Raw genomic sequence first — 15,019 nt, 5'->3', positions numbered from 1 at the left:
TCAATTAAATCATGTTAATTTATATTAAGATCTATGCAGTGTTATAATAATGGAACGAACATATTCGCGTTTAAATCTCAAACACTCTCATACTGCTACAGTGAGATTTAGGACTAGGCAGATATTTTAGTAAAAAGTTACAAAAAGATTGTAAAGCTTTTCAGACCTTTTAAAGGATGCCGAGGGCTTGAGATGGAGCGATTCGATGGTACGGGATGTTCAGTTCAGGATTACTATACAAATACACACGCGATACTCTTACGAAACACCGATCTATATTTTACTTCGTGATACAACGTTCGTTGCTGACTTTCTGTTATAAACATATTATTACTTTCACGTTAGGTGACAAGTACCATTCAAACATGTTTATGAAAATAACAGATGTTTATTGTGACTTTTCAGAAAGATATTAAAGGCATTAGATAATAATTCCAAGTACTTAGAACATATTATATATAACTTTCCAATACACCATTTTCCCCCGTTACATTCGTTAAATAAAATTTTTAATGTTTTGGTCTTTAGTCAGCAGTAGGCTACGTGAAGTGGAATACGCAAGTGAATTTGAATTCTTGCCAAATTTTTTTTAATCAAATACGCTTTTAATTATGAACAATTCATTTCATGTTTCTCATACACCACTTTGTTTTCTTTAAGTTGGCTTAAAAAATCTGCTCGATACAAAATTTGTTAGGGGATTATTTGTTGTATAGTTAAATATAAAATTTAAATTAAATGTAACGTAATTTTATTCATTAATTTGTATAAAATCAGATGGATTTAATGTTTATTTCAATTATAATGTCACAATACGTACGATTCGCACCCTTCGCGATTCAGTAAAAACTACCGACGATTTTGCCTCTGCGGCAATTCGTTTGCGTCGTATATTGTATCGTATTGCGTAGATTTTAGGGTTGAATATCGTTCGTCTACGTCATCGGTGGATGCTGCTTCTCCGTATGTATTATAAATTGGTTTAGAGACGGGCGGGGGAGAGTCGTCGCTCGATAACGGGCAGTCGTCGGCGGTCGTCTGAAGGGATCGCGGCCGGTTCATAGCGATACTACCAACATATATTAACAATAATATAATATAATTAATGATAACTAAACTATATGTGTTACGTTATAAGTGTTGTGTTCCGTATGACTGGTCGTGTGCAGTGGAGGCTGTCTTACTGGACGGTGAGTCAACCTCGTGGATGTTTTGATTCTAGTCGTAATAGATGAGACAAACATCTTAAAACATATTTTGGTAATTTATACATTATATATAATACACATTTACATTTTACAACTCGATTTTCGTTCTTAATTCAGGCTTCAGAACGATGCAACGTTAATTCTTTTTGTATTTATGCGTCCCTTTATATATTATGATCTCAGTGAAAATCATTAATATCTCGAAACTAAGCTATGTTTATTGCATAATATAATAGTAACTACATTATATTTATAAAAATTCGTTATATGGAATATGTAACATTCTGCATTGCCCTCAATAATCTTGGCACATCTTTAGCGACTACAGCCTTCAACAGTTCGCTTAAGTGCTGCAGATTATCTGCTGAAAAATGTATACTCAAGTAACACATTCGAAATGTCATCACCACGAATTAAATAAGACTATCATCTTAATAAATATAATTTAAGTAAGACTAGGACTTTCGGAATATAAGTTCTTAGTTTGAACATTTTACATCCCTCAAGTATCAGCCGCTTTCCTTTACGTGAATTCCGTGAAATATCTATTTATTAAGACTTCATGAAATCTTATTGTTTACGAGCTGTTGTTATCTAAAAATCTTCTTGTTTTCAATGTTTAATTATTGACCACTCGTCCCAAACGTAATATTTAATAATAAATCACATGGATGACTGTGGGCGACTTATTTTGTGATTTTTATTTCACTGCAGAACTTTCACAGCAGTTATTTTTTATGAACAATGAAAACAAATCTAGGTAAACTGTGGAGTATTATAATAATTTGTGTCCTTAACAATAAAAACAAGAGTCCATTCATATCACAATGAGGTTCCACGAGCGAGGACTGACTTCCTTCCATCTCAGCTCCACATCAACTGCTGGGTCCCGCACTTACATTGTGATAAAGCCTCGGTTCTGTTTAATGGGGATATTGTTTTGTTTTGACAAAAAAAATTTGTAAGTTTTTGGGTCAGACGATAAATGCACTGGTTTAAGTTGGACAAGCCGTTTTAACGTGTCATAGTCATTACGACAATAATTACTGTGTTGATAAAGAGAAGCGATTACAGTCTAGTTAATTTTAGTTTTAGTTTTAAACTACTTTTGGTAACAAGACTCTAAATTTTTTTTTATTTATTCTCAAATGAAAAGTTTAAGCAATCGTTGAAAAGAAAACTTTGAACGAAGAGGATTGTCAGTTCGTTATTTATAATTTAGTAAACAAACGAGAGATTGAAGAAACAAAAAACAAAAGTGGCTAGCTGATCCGTGTTTAGCGACCTTGCGGGTCCCTCTTAAAGGTGAACGTACTATGGGGGTGACAGGGCGCGTGCGCTAACACTGTTTTGAATTGGGAATCGGTATCACAGACTTATAGTTGTATTTGTTAGATTTATTTATTATTATTACACACACACGCACATCGTACACACACATACACATATACATATATGGTCATTAAGATTGACATTAAAATGTTTAATGCAAACAATGAAATGCGGCGATTATTTATCTGGCAGGTTTTTTTAAATAAAGTGTAGTATACAACAGAATATATTAAAATTTTTATTAACTTACTTAGAATCGTTTACGCTATCAAAGTCTTTAATATAAAATAAACATCAATTAATATCTGAACGTTTAATAGTTGGTAAACTTCAGTAAAACTTTTTTCGACGGTAAACACATATTAAAGTATATAAACATTTATGAAAGTATGTATTTCAATTTCGAGCAAATTGTTCTTTAGAGTCAATAACTTTCAGCGTCTCGACTTAACCTGTAAAACCAATAAGTTAGGGTCGTAATGCCTGACCCTATCTGAGTGCTGGCGGACGCTTCAGACCTTAACGGCGTATTAAAAATAATGACTGTAATATTGATAAGCAACGACGGTCAATAAACTAGTTTATATATTGATGGATGCTTTGAAGGGCTATGTTACTACACCGGGATGAAATGTGGAAATACAAAAAGGACGTAGCTTCCGATTAATTTCGGGTATTATGACCTTACGCTCTACCATGCTTTGAAAATATGTTCCCCTATTATTGATACAGCATATCCTCGAGCTGATTCCAGCTACATCCGTCCCCAGGCGTAATTCATATCATACATCTCCCTTCAGTTTTAAACTTCAATGTTATTCGCAAATTGCTGAGTTAAATCGGCTCAATATAGCTTTGTTCAATCGAATTACAGATAAAGATGTATGTTTTTATGTATTTTTATTTATAAATATGATTTTCGTATATACATAGCCATATTTTGTAAATAGCAGAGCGAGCGCGTTAGGGTTCGACTTAGCGGATATTAGATTCTGGATTTATGAATATGACTTAGGCCGACAACATTACTGTTCGAATTCAGCGACTTTTAAAACACATTATGTAGAAGTTTAAATATACTGTTCTTTATTTGCTATATACTTAATGAGATCTAAGACATCTCGTCTGCTCGTGATCACGGTTGCTAAAACGTAACCGAAACCTCGGGTAGTTTTAAAATAATAAAGTCCGCGTAGTATATCCGAAATATATTAGTTTCATTTAAATGCTAGATACTTATTAGTTTAGAAAAAAGAACAAAATAACCCATTACCTGTCACATGTTGTGCTTAAATTCTAAATATTATTTAAGATGGTGTTAGTAGACATTCTAGAATGACATTATCAATCAATTTCGTACATAAACGTAGTTATTTTAAAGCCTTTTGATATTCACATTCAGTATTTACTAAACGACGCCGCATGTAATATTAATATATATCAAGTCCTACAAAATTAACAGATGATATATAATCCTTACGCAAATAAATGTTACATTCATATAATATATATATAACCGTAAGCGCAATAGGTAATGTCCGCTCTATATACGTATAATTAATTAAATTATTGTAGTACTTTCGCTGCTACGTGTACAACACCGGAACTAATGTATCACCCGCGTCTGTTGCGAGGATGCTGTTCTTGTAATCCGACGCAGAAATACTAAGTGATTAATGATTTTTATAAACGGACTCATTGCTTCATTATTAACCTTATTACACACACAATAAGGTCTGTTTCAGATTAGTGTGCTATCAAAACAATATATTTAGTTGTGTACCCCAGTTATTGTTGGGATATTGTACGGAATCGATTTCTTCACGAAAAATTAATGATTTTCTTCATTAACTTAGAAATCTTTTATAATATATTATTAATTATTAGGAGATTAAAATACATTAAAATTCTGTAACATTATTTGCTCCTGATCCTTTATCGTGAATTTTTTTCATAATTCCCAACTGATTACTTCGATTACATTGAATGTTATATTTTTTAAACAAAATGTCAGTTAAAATAGAAATGAAAAAAGCATTTTCAAATATTTACAACAAAAAGTATATTTTCTTGTTCTCAGAAAACTTTATTAATGTTTTCTTTATAAAAACTCTACAAAAAGCCAAAATAATTATGTAATTAGCGATTGATCTCGACGGATCGCCTTCGAGCGACGCCTCCAACGTCAGGGTTTTTAAGTCTTCAGTAACACTTATATTATTAGACATAGCATCATTGTAATATTCTTGTTGATTCGTTCACTATACCTAAATACTTTCACTTTAGAGTTTTTATTTCACGTTAATTTTCGTAAACAGTAGTAATGCTAACGATTTATTAGTTCGTTTTATTGGTTTTGACTTCAGAGTTATTTAGCCCGGTTTTTAAAATTATGTAGGAGAAATATTCAGCCTCCTTCGTTATTCATATACCTACATTACATTAGTAAATAATATTTTTATTACTATAAATAATAGTATAAATTTGAATGCATCGATATGTGAGAGCATTGCACCAGTCGGTGATGGACAATCACATTTGAGTAAACAGCAATTTTAAATTCTATTGTAATATAGTTAAGGATCATATGTGAATGGGACAGAGGCATGCTTTTAATATTCATCGTGGATGCGCTCCGGGGAGGCATCAAGCAAGGACGCGTTGATTGGAACACGCATCGGCATTCACTCCGCGTTTTCACAATTCCAAGTTTCATAGAAACATTTATTTATATTAAATAATAACATATTTAAGGGTTCATCGTGAATAGTTTATTTTTTTAATTCCATAAATGTAGATGCTTCGGATAGATATAAATTACTATGCATCGGCACACTTCTATGTTTTTACAGGGATGGGTAAATCTCTGTCGGGAATCGGATACATTGCTAGTGCATACTGATGAGGGCTGTCTGGGAACAGAGCTTACGAATACTTAACATGATTTAATAGTATACATGTGAAAGTTTTATTAATATTTCTTTACCGATCATCTTTTTAAAATTCCAATTACTCAATATATGTATTATTACGAAAAAAAGCTACATTTTAAAGATAAGATTCTATCTGAATGTAAAACTTCGTGTGAATCTAACTATCATACTTAGTATTCTCTGTCATAGTCTCTGATTTTTGCTCGACAGATCATTCATCAAATAAATAATGTATTAGTATAACTTTATAGAATCCGCTTAGTCAAGAACTAAAGGCCACTTATTATTATATATTGTTAACAAATTATCATCATCATCAGCCTAGAGTGACTCAAGACGGGTTGGCGATTTCAATCTTATAATTTGAATATAAGACCAGGTTTCCACACGATGTTTTCCATCACCGCCAATCAGTGGTGTCTAAATACTCTTAGAGAGTACATATGACTCGTAAAAAATCAAATTAGTACTTGCCAGGTTTCGAACCCGCGCCCTCAGGAATGAGAGGCGGCCCTTTAACCTCCAGGCCACCACGACAAATTATAGATAGATTAATCAAAGATACTTGACTTCTATAAAATGTTCATTTAAGGCTTATTCACAATCAAAATGTGGTTCAAAGTTATGCTGTTAGGTTTAAACACGCTGAAAACAAACGGTTAAACTCAAACCCACGTTGAAATAACAAGATTATTGTGAACAATGAACACAGTTCAATTTTATGAGGATTTGATACAATTCCTCACTCCGACAATCAAATATCTGTAGATTCACATGAAGAGGTGATAGTTTTGATAACTTTGAACTATGTTTAACTGGAATGTTGAACCATTATAATATATTATTATATTTTGTTGGTTTCCGTGTTCGGGTAAAAAAAATGTTTATAAAAATATATTAAAGGACTGTTTGAAAAAAGCAGAATATCTGTATTTCATTGAACTGTTAGCATTTTCAGGTTGTTCTGTTTTGTAAAACTCTACAAGTAAACGCCAGTGAACAGTGTCAACCTTTGAGCAAGTATAAATATTGTTAGAAGTTCTTCGCCGTCGTGGAATCAAATAAACATGTCTATCCGGTGTCTTTCTGTGAAGTAAGCTGATCTTATTGTCAACCAGGAATGTGATACACACAATATTCTAACATACAAGATCCCTACTGTAGCTTCGTTTCGATTAATCTTGAATTAAAAAAAGGGAAAATAACAATTTGAAAATAATTTCGTCGATGGTGATGGCTCAATTAATTGTCAAAGTCATTCCTGTCCAATAACAAGCAACACCTACGCCATTAAAAATATACCGAAACAAAATTTTATTCCAAAAAATTTCCTCTACCTCATTAAGTTTTTGTGCAATGTCCCAACAGTGTATTTAACGTTATCGTGTTTCCAGCGTATGTCAAATAATGAAAATATAATAGTTATTGATTACAGCGAGGGTTCCGTATCATAGCGACGATGCAACAACAATGCAAGTTATGAGGGATGATAAATACGAAAGACCACTTATCAATATTTTTTGAAAGCATGCACAGAGGGTGATCATGAAGTTAGGAGCTTGAGATTTTTCACATGAAGGAATTGTTTTTGAAACACAGAGATACTTATCTATATAAAACTATACACCAACCGTTCTTACGAAATTTTAATTAAAATTCATAATTTAGGGTAAGCATTGAATCTTCGTAAGGTGTCCATAAAGAGAAATGAGATTTATAAACATCTAAAGAATCATTAAAACGAAAATGTAAAAAATTCTGTTAACTAAAAGTAACATTCAGTTTAACTTGAAACATTCTCCAATTAAAGCATCTATTCAAATAGTATTTACACTTAGCAGAATAAACCGAGTCCGATAAGTCCTGAGAGGCTTTTAAAGTAAGGTAACGAGAGGATTTATCCGTCGCAAGTAGGACAGTAAGTACGGTGCAGTCTATCGCCTAAACACTTACGAATATACCTCGTATGCTAGTTCTTTCTTGGCTTTATTACTCTTTTTTCTTCTTTTTTTATTTCGCATATGTTTTTTTTTATAATAATGCAATATGTAAGTGATCCGTGTTTCTATGTTCGAAATGTGTTTATAAAAGGTAAAAATAAAAACAAAATTATTGAAAATTAATTGTTTGTAATCCTTTATGGTTTCATACAATTCTTAGATTTTAATTTTCACTGCTTATATTATTCCTTATGTTTGTTTCATCCAGTAATACATCATCCATGTTCGAGACTTGTCTTGTTTAAGTCATTTCGTACAGGCCTTTACAATTAGGCACTGGCTAGACTCGTGCCAGGGAATATCTTGCTAGCTATGGTCAGCAGTAAAATTGAATTGTATTTTAAACAGAAAAAAAATTTGTTTCATTTAAATACAATATAAGTATGTACATGTAAATTCTGATACGGCAGCGATGAAAATGGTTTTCAAAAATCGCTAGCAAATTTTATTCTTACTTTTTGACTACAGTCACTAAACTTACAAAACTTGTTAATGCATGGTAAGTGACATTCCTGTACATTGTTAGTATATAACCTCATTATTGAATCTATGGAATTGAAAGCCTGAATATAATCTAAATACTTTTCTGTCCGTACAAATGCAAAGTTCAAATACCCGGTGAGCGGAATGCCGGACCGCGTGTTTGTACAATTGCGTCTCTCACCTTTGTTTTCGATACTGCGCTGGCCGAAAGACTTCTTATATCTACTATTCAATAGTAACAAACTTTTAATAACTATCAATAAATATTTGAATAAAAAACTGTAAATACATGTAGGATTAAAAATTTTCTTGTAAATTAAAACTTTCAATTGAAATTAACACAGGTTTTGTTTCAGTAAATAATATCGTAAATTTTATCTAAGACTCGATATTTTTGTTCAAATTGTGTACGTTGTTTGATAGCCAACAATTTATAGTAATTTATAACGATCAAGCACCAAATTATAACACGTTCATAAACCATCTTGGACATGCCTTCGTTATCTCGCTTAACTAGACCAAGTGATGGACAAAACGACGCTCCTCTCTCCAATGACAACTTAACTTGATAATGTTTACAAATTTATAAAATACGTAAAAAAACGCTCAAAAGTAACACTTTTAATCGTTTTGCAAGCAACATAATGTCATGATATGTTTTATTAAAAAAAACTGATATAATTAACAACTGATAACGAATTTAAAGATATCTGTAGAGCGTTCAGACAGTTAATACTTAATCACATGTCGTAGAATTTGTCACATAACCTTTACTAATAAATAAAATTTAAATACATGTTAATAATTTCGAATTCTTAGCTTTTTATTGGACGCATATAAAATTATATATGATGGTCTGGTTTTCCGTCTGTCTGTTTGTGTCAACAAATCTCTGGGACAGCTGGTCCGATTATAACGGCAATTTTAATGACAGATCGGTAATCTCATAAGAAGTAACACAGGCTTCTTTTTAGCCAATTATTAATTTTTTATGTTTAATTGGACAACATTTTTATTACTCCTTAATTAAAAAAAAATATTAAAATATTTTTCAATAGAAAAGAGCTTCGTCCTGAGGTAATTCCATCATCCAAAAAAAAGGAACATTGTGAAATCAAATAAAACCTTATAATGATGAGCCGTATCTCAATGGGGGCTTATGAAGCAGGGAAAACCGCGGACAACAGCTCGTATCTAATAATTATAACAGGTACAAGCTATATATTATTGTATAATGGATTCTATTTAATTCGTAGAGCTTCAGAGGTTCTTACAGTAAAAATTATAACAAGGAAAATATCTCTTTGCATTTATGTTTGTCCGTTTGTCCGTAAATTACACAAGAACTAATTCATATAATAAAAAATAGTTTTCGAAGGGGTGATGTTAGAAAAGCGGTGTTTTCTTCAAATTGAATAAACCTTCTGACCTAAAACCTCAGATCGTCGAAAATGTCAGAGCTTTTGTAATGAAATAAAAACACATACGTTCAAAACTTTTATTTAGTGATATCGTTATGACATTTTAAATAGCTTTTGTTTATGTTTACAAAAAGTTCTTTATCGTTTGTACGCTTAATTGTTTTATTACTTATCAATGTTAAAAGTCTAACTGTTAACGGACCTTTTAATATTTAACTGTAAGTATTCTACAATCGTGTTCATACAAGAGCTTTATAGCTGACGGCAGCGGCGATGTTATAGCTTGTAAATAAGTCTCATTGAGTTCGCCGAGTGTTTTCTATAGATTTATGCTGTTTGTTTATACAACGGTTTAAGTCAATGCTTCATAAACTAGTTATTATGAAATTTAATGACGGCGTAATAATTTAATTAAATCTTATGGTACTTTTTGATTTATTTTCTTAGTAAATGACATGAAACTTTAACGGTGTTGAATTTCCCCGGAGGCGTTTCATGATTAAGGAAAAGCCGTACCTTCATCTATGACACGACTACTCACACGTTAAATCTATATGGGTGTCTGTTAGACATCATAGAATCCATCTAAGTCATATAAATTTTAAAGTAAATGAGAAATCAGTATACGTAGTTTATTTCAGACCGAGTTTCTAAGCACGTCAAATTCACGACCTGTGAGAAGGGTCGGGTCACCTTTTAGTGATTATTAATATAATGCAACAATCGCTCAACTTAAACACACGTTTCTTAGTAGTGTTGCTGCTTCAATGGTCCCATTGTTAGTTAATTATTTCCCCCGTACCAGAGATCTGTGATCCCACGGGAACCCTTCACTCTATTGTTGGTTCTTCCTTGAGCCATTTCGCTCAGTGCATTGTTATGAGCTCATAAAACGTACATTATTGAATGCGGCCGCTTCATTAATATGTTTCTGCTCGCGTCAAGACAACCGTGGACACAACGACTAATATTTATTGAGATACTAACGCATGTTATAATATTTAATTATATATTTGTGTGACATGGTTCTTAGGACTTTTCTTATTACAGATAGTGACCGATGGTTCTAAATCAATAATCTCATCGGATTTATAAAGAAATACATTTCTTATCCTATTTTAATATAATACTCAATGTATGTTTGTATTAACACAGTATATCGAGTATTACGTAACGTATTAATTAGCACATATAATATTAATGGTATTGTTTTGCTGCAGAAGATCCTACTTATATATAATGAGGTATTGGTGTTTCTCTTCATTCCATGTTCCATTCCTGAGAACAATTCATTGACGCGGAACAGATAAGGTTTTTCCTGAATACGTTTGATAAATCCAATTAACCTCAGGCTATTAATGTATAAAAATCTATAATCGTATTCATTTTCCCCCGATGTTATACGAGGTCGGTTGGCATAGGTCTTGTATGATAGCGTCACAGGTAGTTAGCTAATGAATTGTATTTCAATGTATCGTAGTATCCGCAGGTAAAACATCGAACATTTTTTTGTAAGCCAATATCGCTAAAATGTTATTAGATTCGCTATGCTTTTATAGAGATTATAGATAGAGGATTATTTTGTATTGGCTATGAAATTCTTAGCATTTTTTTTTAAATTTTGATCGAAATGTCAATCAAGTATAAATTTCCCCAATTTGCCCATTAGTACGGCAATACGGATGTGGTCTGAAGGCAAGTCGTGTGGTTATTGGGACGCGATTAACTGACAGTTATTTACGCAAATAGTGCTCAATATGTTGGATGGCTTGGAGAAGTTTAGGCAACTAAAGGAGTTATGAAAGGGACTTATTATAACGTTCAGCTTTTTTAAATCCTTTGCAAATTTAGGAAGAGTTTGATATTAACAAGACGGGTTATGCTTTTGTGAATGTGAAATTGTTCCGATTCTAATAAACGTACTGATTTGTGTCCAGTGCCGGATGTTTACAACTCAGTGGTTAGTGGAGCGGACTTGATGCATGCGTACCACTTGATTTAATTTACAGACTTTTTTTTATGTATAACGTAGGAAATGATGTTTTGCAGATATTTCTCAGTCTAGAGTAACAATTTTAGCTTTATTCGACTTTGAGTAGTCTTTAACCCCGTTTGAATCCCACATTATCACATGCTGGTAATGAGCGTCAGTAGATCAATATATTAAAAACGGATTCAATAATAATTTCACGGTATTTGACGATGAGATTATTCTGATCTGAAACCATATATTATTTATTACATGTTTCAGAGAAATGAAAGCTTCTCAAATCTTGAATAACTAAGATAACGTTGTATCGGTATAAAAAGTAATTAAGGCCCCTAAAAATTACATCGACATAATGTTGAAATGAGAATGTGAATCTAATCTGTCCTTTGAGTTTGATGAATAGAACTTTTACTAATTCATTGTTCAAGTATTAATAACCCTAGCCACATTCTACAAAAGACATAGCCGACATAACCGTAAAAGGAATAGTCTGGAAAATATTTCACAAGAGTTTAGTTCTTATGTGGAACAGAATAAGAACATATATCGTCTAGAGCTACTAACATTCTGTTAGGTACATGACACTTGGACACTTCACCTAGTGGCGGCGCGTGCCTCCCTTAATTATAAGGGAGACTAAAGATGTAGAGTGTTTTGAAATAACATCAACTGTATAGGAAGAGAAAAAACATAAAACATCCCGTCATACACAGAATTAGACTTATGTGGAGGTTGTCATAAAAGTCGAAAGCCTTGCTTATATTTTTGCTTGTATATTTCCAACATTTCTTTCAGAATATGCGAACGATTTTATAAAAATTCTAATAAATCATTCTCACTTGTAACTACTAGTGCAGTTCTTTTTAAAAATCTGTTTAAAAATGGTGATTATTTGTTGTATTTTCACATAAAAGAATTAATTTGCTAGCAATTTATTCTGAAACGCTTATCAGATATAACTTTTGATCGTGTCTTAAATGTTACTCTATGTGTATGACCGTGTATACTGGATACATTAAGAAGATCCAAATCTTAATTCATCTTTCCTCACATTATTTGATTTTATAATATTTTAGAGTTCAAATATCATCATTTTTGTTACATTTTTAGTCATAATACTTAATAAACTAATCTTATTGTGAATACTCATTTAAAACTATTAAAAAAAATCCAAATATAATATGTACGAGTTCAATAAAATCATTGTTATTTTTAATTAATGTATATTAGTGTAATATTACATTTGAATGAGAACCAGTTCAATGTGGACTAAAATAACCGAGCAAACTACGAGAAGTTTTTTGCCGGAGGCATGAATTATATTGGAGAGATCGCAAGTAGTGTATCGTAATTTAATAATACAGAATGTGAAGCAATTTGTGTCAACCGATCGTAGAACAGAATGCAAAAATGGACCTTGCATAATACATGGTCCGACAGAAGGCATTCAAAGACAACAAGACACCGCACATACGACAAATGTGTCTAATATAATGTAAAGAAAGTGATTTAAATTACACATCAACTAAAATTCCAACAACGACATTTATCGTATGCAAGTCAAATGCAAGTTGCGTGTCGACGCTCTGTCGATTGATAAAGTAAGCCATTTTGTCCTCCGACATATTGTTTTTATATAAAAGTACATTCTCCATAAGTGAGCCACTTATTACGTTGGTAAGGTTATTTTAGGACGCTATGTGACCGCAAGAAAATTTAATGATGCCGTCATTCTATTTATTAACATGCTATGGAATTGTATAAAAATAAACCCATCGCTATGATTAAGGACTGGATTTAAATTAAAGGGTCTTTTTTATAAACGCTCCTTCATAAATGCGTGGCTTTGGTTGTTACATTTGCGGTAAAAGAGTTTTTTAGATTACTCGTAATAGCTTTTATTGAAGGTGCATGTCTATTTAGTGCATCGAAAGGGTCCGGTTACAGAGTACGCCGCAGTAATCTCGCTGGAAGCCCTGCAACCTTCCTTGAAACCCTAATTGGTTTCTAACTTAATTAAACACATCGAGCTTACGCCATTTCCATTGACAATGACAGATGCGTAATGAAAATAATAGTAAGTACGACTTTAATATCAAATCTTAGTAAATGGTAAAATTAAATTACATTCATTTTGTCTTTACATATTTAAAATTATATAAGTAATAAATATGCATAGTTTTTGGATTCTGTAAGACAGTGCTAGATAAAATAAAATTATAAAAAGTAACCTGCTTTTTGTAATGTGGTCTCAGCTCCGTTCTCATTCCACATTTGGAACTATACCAACTATGTTACAACTATTATCAAAGATGGTCTCTCCTGTATATTTTTCTACCGGTTTGTATTAAAAGAAATTAAAAGGAGTAAAGAGTTATATTGTTCATGGTAATAACACTAAGTGATCTACTTCAGTGCAGTAATGCATGGATCTCATGATATAGATATCAATGAAAATATCTCCCGTTGTCTCGTCTTTTGTGTTTCAGTGAATAATCACTACCAGTTGTTTCATGCCTCTGGGAAAAAGCGCAGTCATTTAGCGTTACAGCTCAAACTGGGGCTAGATATTAATTTGGCATTTGAATATAGAGCTGTGCTGTCTGTTACGATGTTATTAAATCATAAACCGATATAAACAAGTTTTAATTATGATTGACGTTTATTTTTGGTGAAAATTCATTCTCATGATTTATTGTTCGTACAAATATACCGTCTGTTATGCTACAACAGCTTGCATATATTGTTTTATACGTATTTCTAGACCCTTTGAGTTTGAACCCGCTGGCAATTAAGCTAAAACGTCCATCAGTACTCGGTGACACGCAATTTGCATTGTGAACGAAACAATAATAGCCGGTAGCGATGCAGGCCGGTTGTCGGATGTGTCGAAAAGAAATTACGTTGCGCTGTTAGAATTAAGAGAGATGGCTTGGAGGTTACACCCACACTCGCATTACTCGGTACGTATACAGTGTTTATTACACACACACACACACATTAGATGAGATATCATACATTAAGCGTTTGTAATCTTTTAAATTTACCAAAAAATACAATTAAAGTTAGTGTTATAGATTACTTTAGCTTACATTAGCTTTAGAGCGTGTTATCTCAATCGAGTGATCCGTGACAGTGAAGTGTGTTATATAGACTCGAATCAATTCATTCAACTCGTTAATTAAATTTATCGAATTGAAATGTTGATTTGAAATGTTCTTGCTACAGTAAAATGTAGTTATAACTCAGGTCGTTTTAAAATTATTTTGCGTAAGAATATGGCATTCGTTTCATATATGTAATATTTTTAAGAGTAGTAGAAATTACATACGGTTACCGTATAGTTTAAATTAAACTTGAAACTATAAATTAAAATTTAATGAATATTTGTTAATGCGTTAAATAAATTTAAACTGATACTTACCTAATACCATATTTTATTTCTTAGCTTGTTAGAGAACGTTTGTTATAAAAAGATAAAGTGATAGTTTCTCACACTTTACGTATACATAGTTTTTGTAGCCTATCCTTAATATATTTCAATATAGTACACAAATATTTGTTGAATATATAATAAGCAATGTGTAGGTATTTCTTTACTAGTGACTAGTTAAAACTCCATATTCACAACAAAAAATTGTTTACCACTTTT

General features: G+C 32.1%; 1 protein-coding gene across 1 annotated transcript in view; it reads left to right on the top strand.

Annotated features, from left to right (window-relative positions):
* Nucleotides 1-1,034: 1,034 nt before the first annotated feature.
* Nucleotides 1,035-15,019, top strand: part of LOC116766348 (SH3 and multiple ankyrin repeat domains protein 2) — an 88,865-nt gene continuing 74,880 nt past the window's right edge. Inside the window, exon 1 of the mRNA XM_061522719.1 lies at nucleotides 1,035-1,190. The gene's annotated coding sequence lies outside the window, so the exon portion shown is untranslated. The remainder of the gene's footprint in view (nucleotides 1,191-15,019) is intronic.

Source organism: Danaus plexippus, chromosome 15, assembly GCF_018135715.1.
Source record: "Danaus plexippus chromosome 15, MEX_DaPlex, whole genome shotgun sequence".
In the NCBI taxonomy this organism is placed as follows: domain Eukaryota; kingdom Metazoa; phylum Arthropoda; class Insecta; order Lepidoptera; family Nymphalidae; genus Danaus; species Danaus plexippus.
This window is presented reverse-complemented; position numbering and strand designations above follow the sequence as displayed.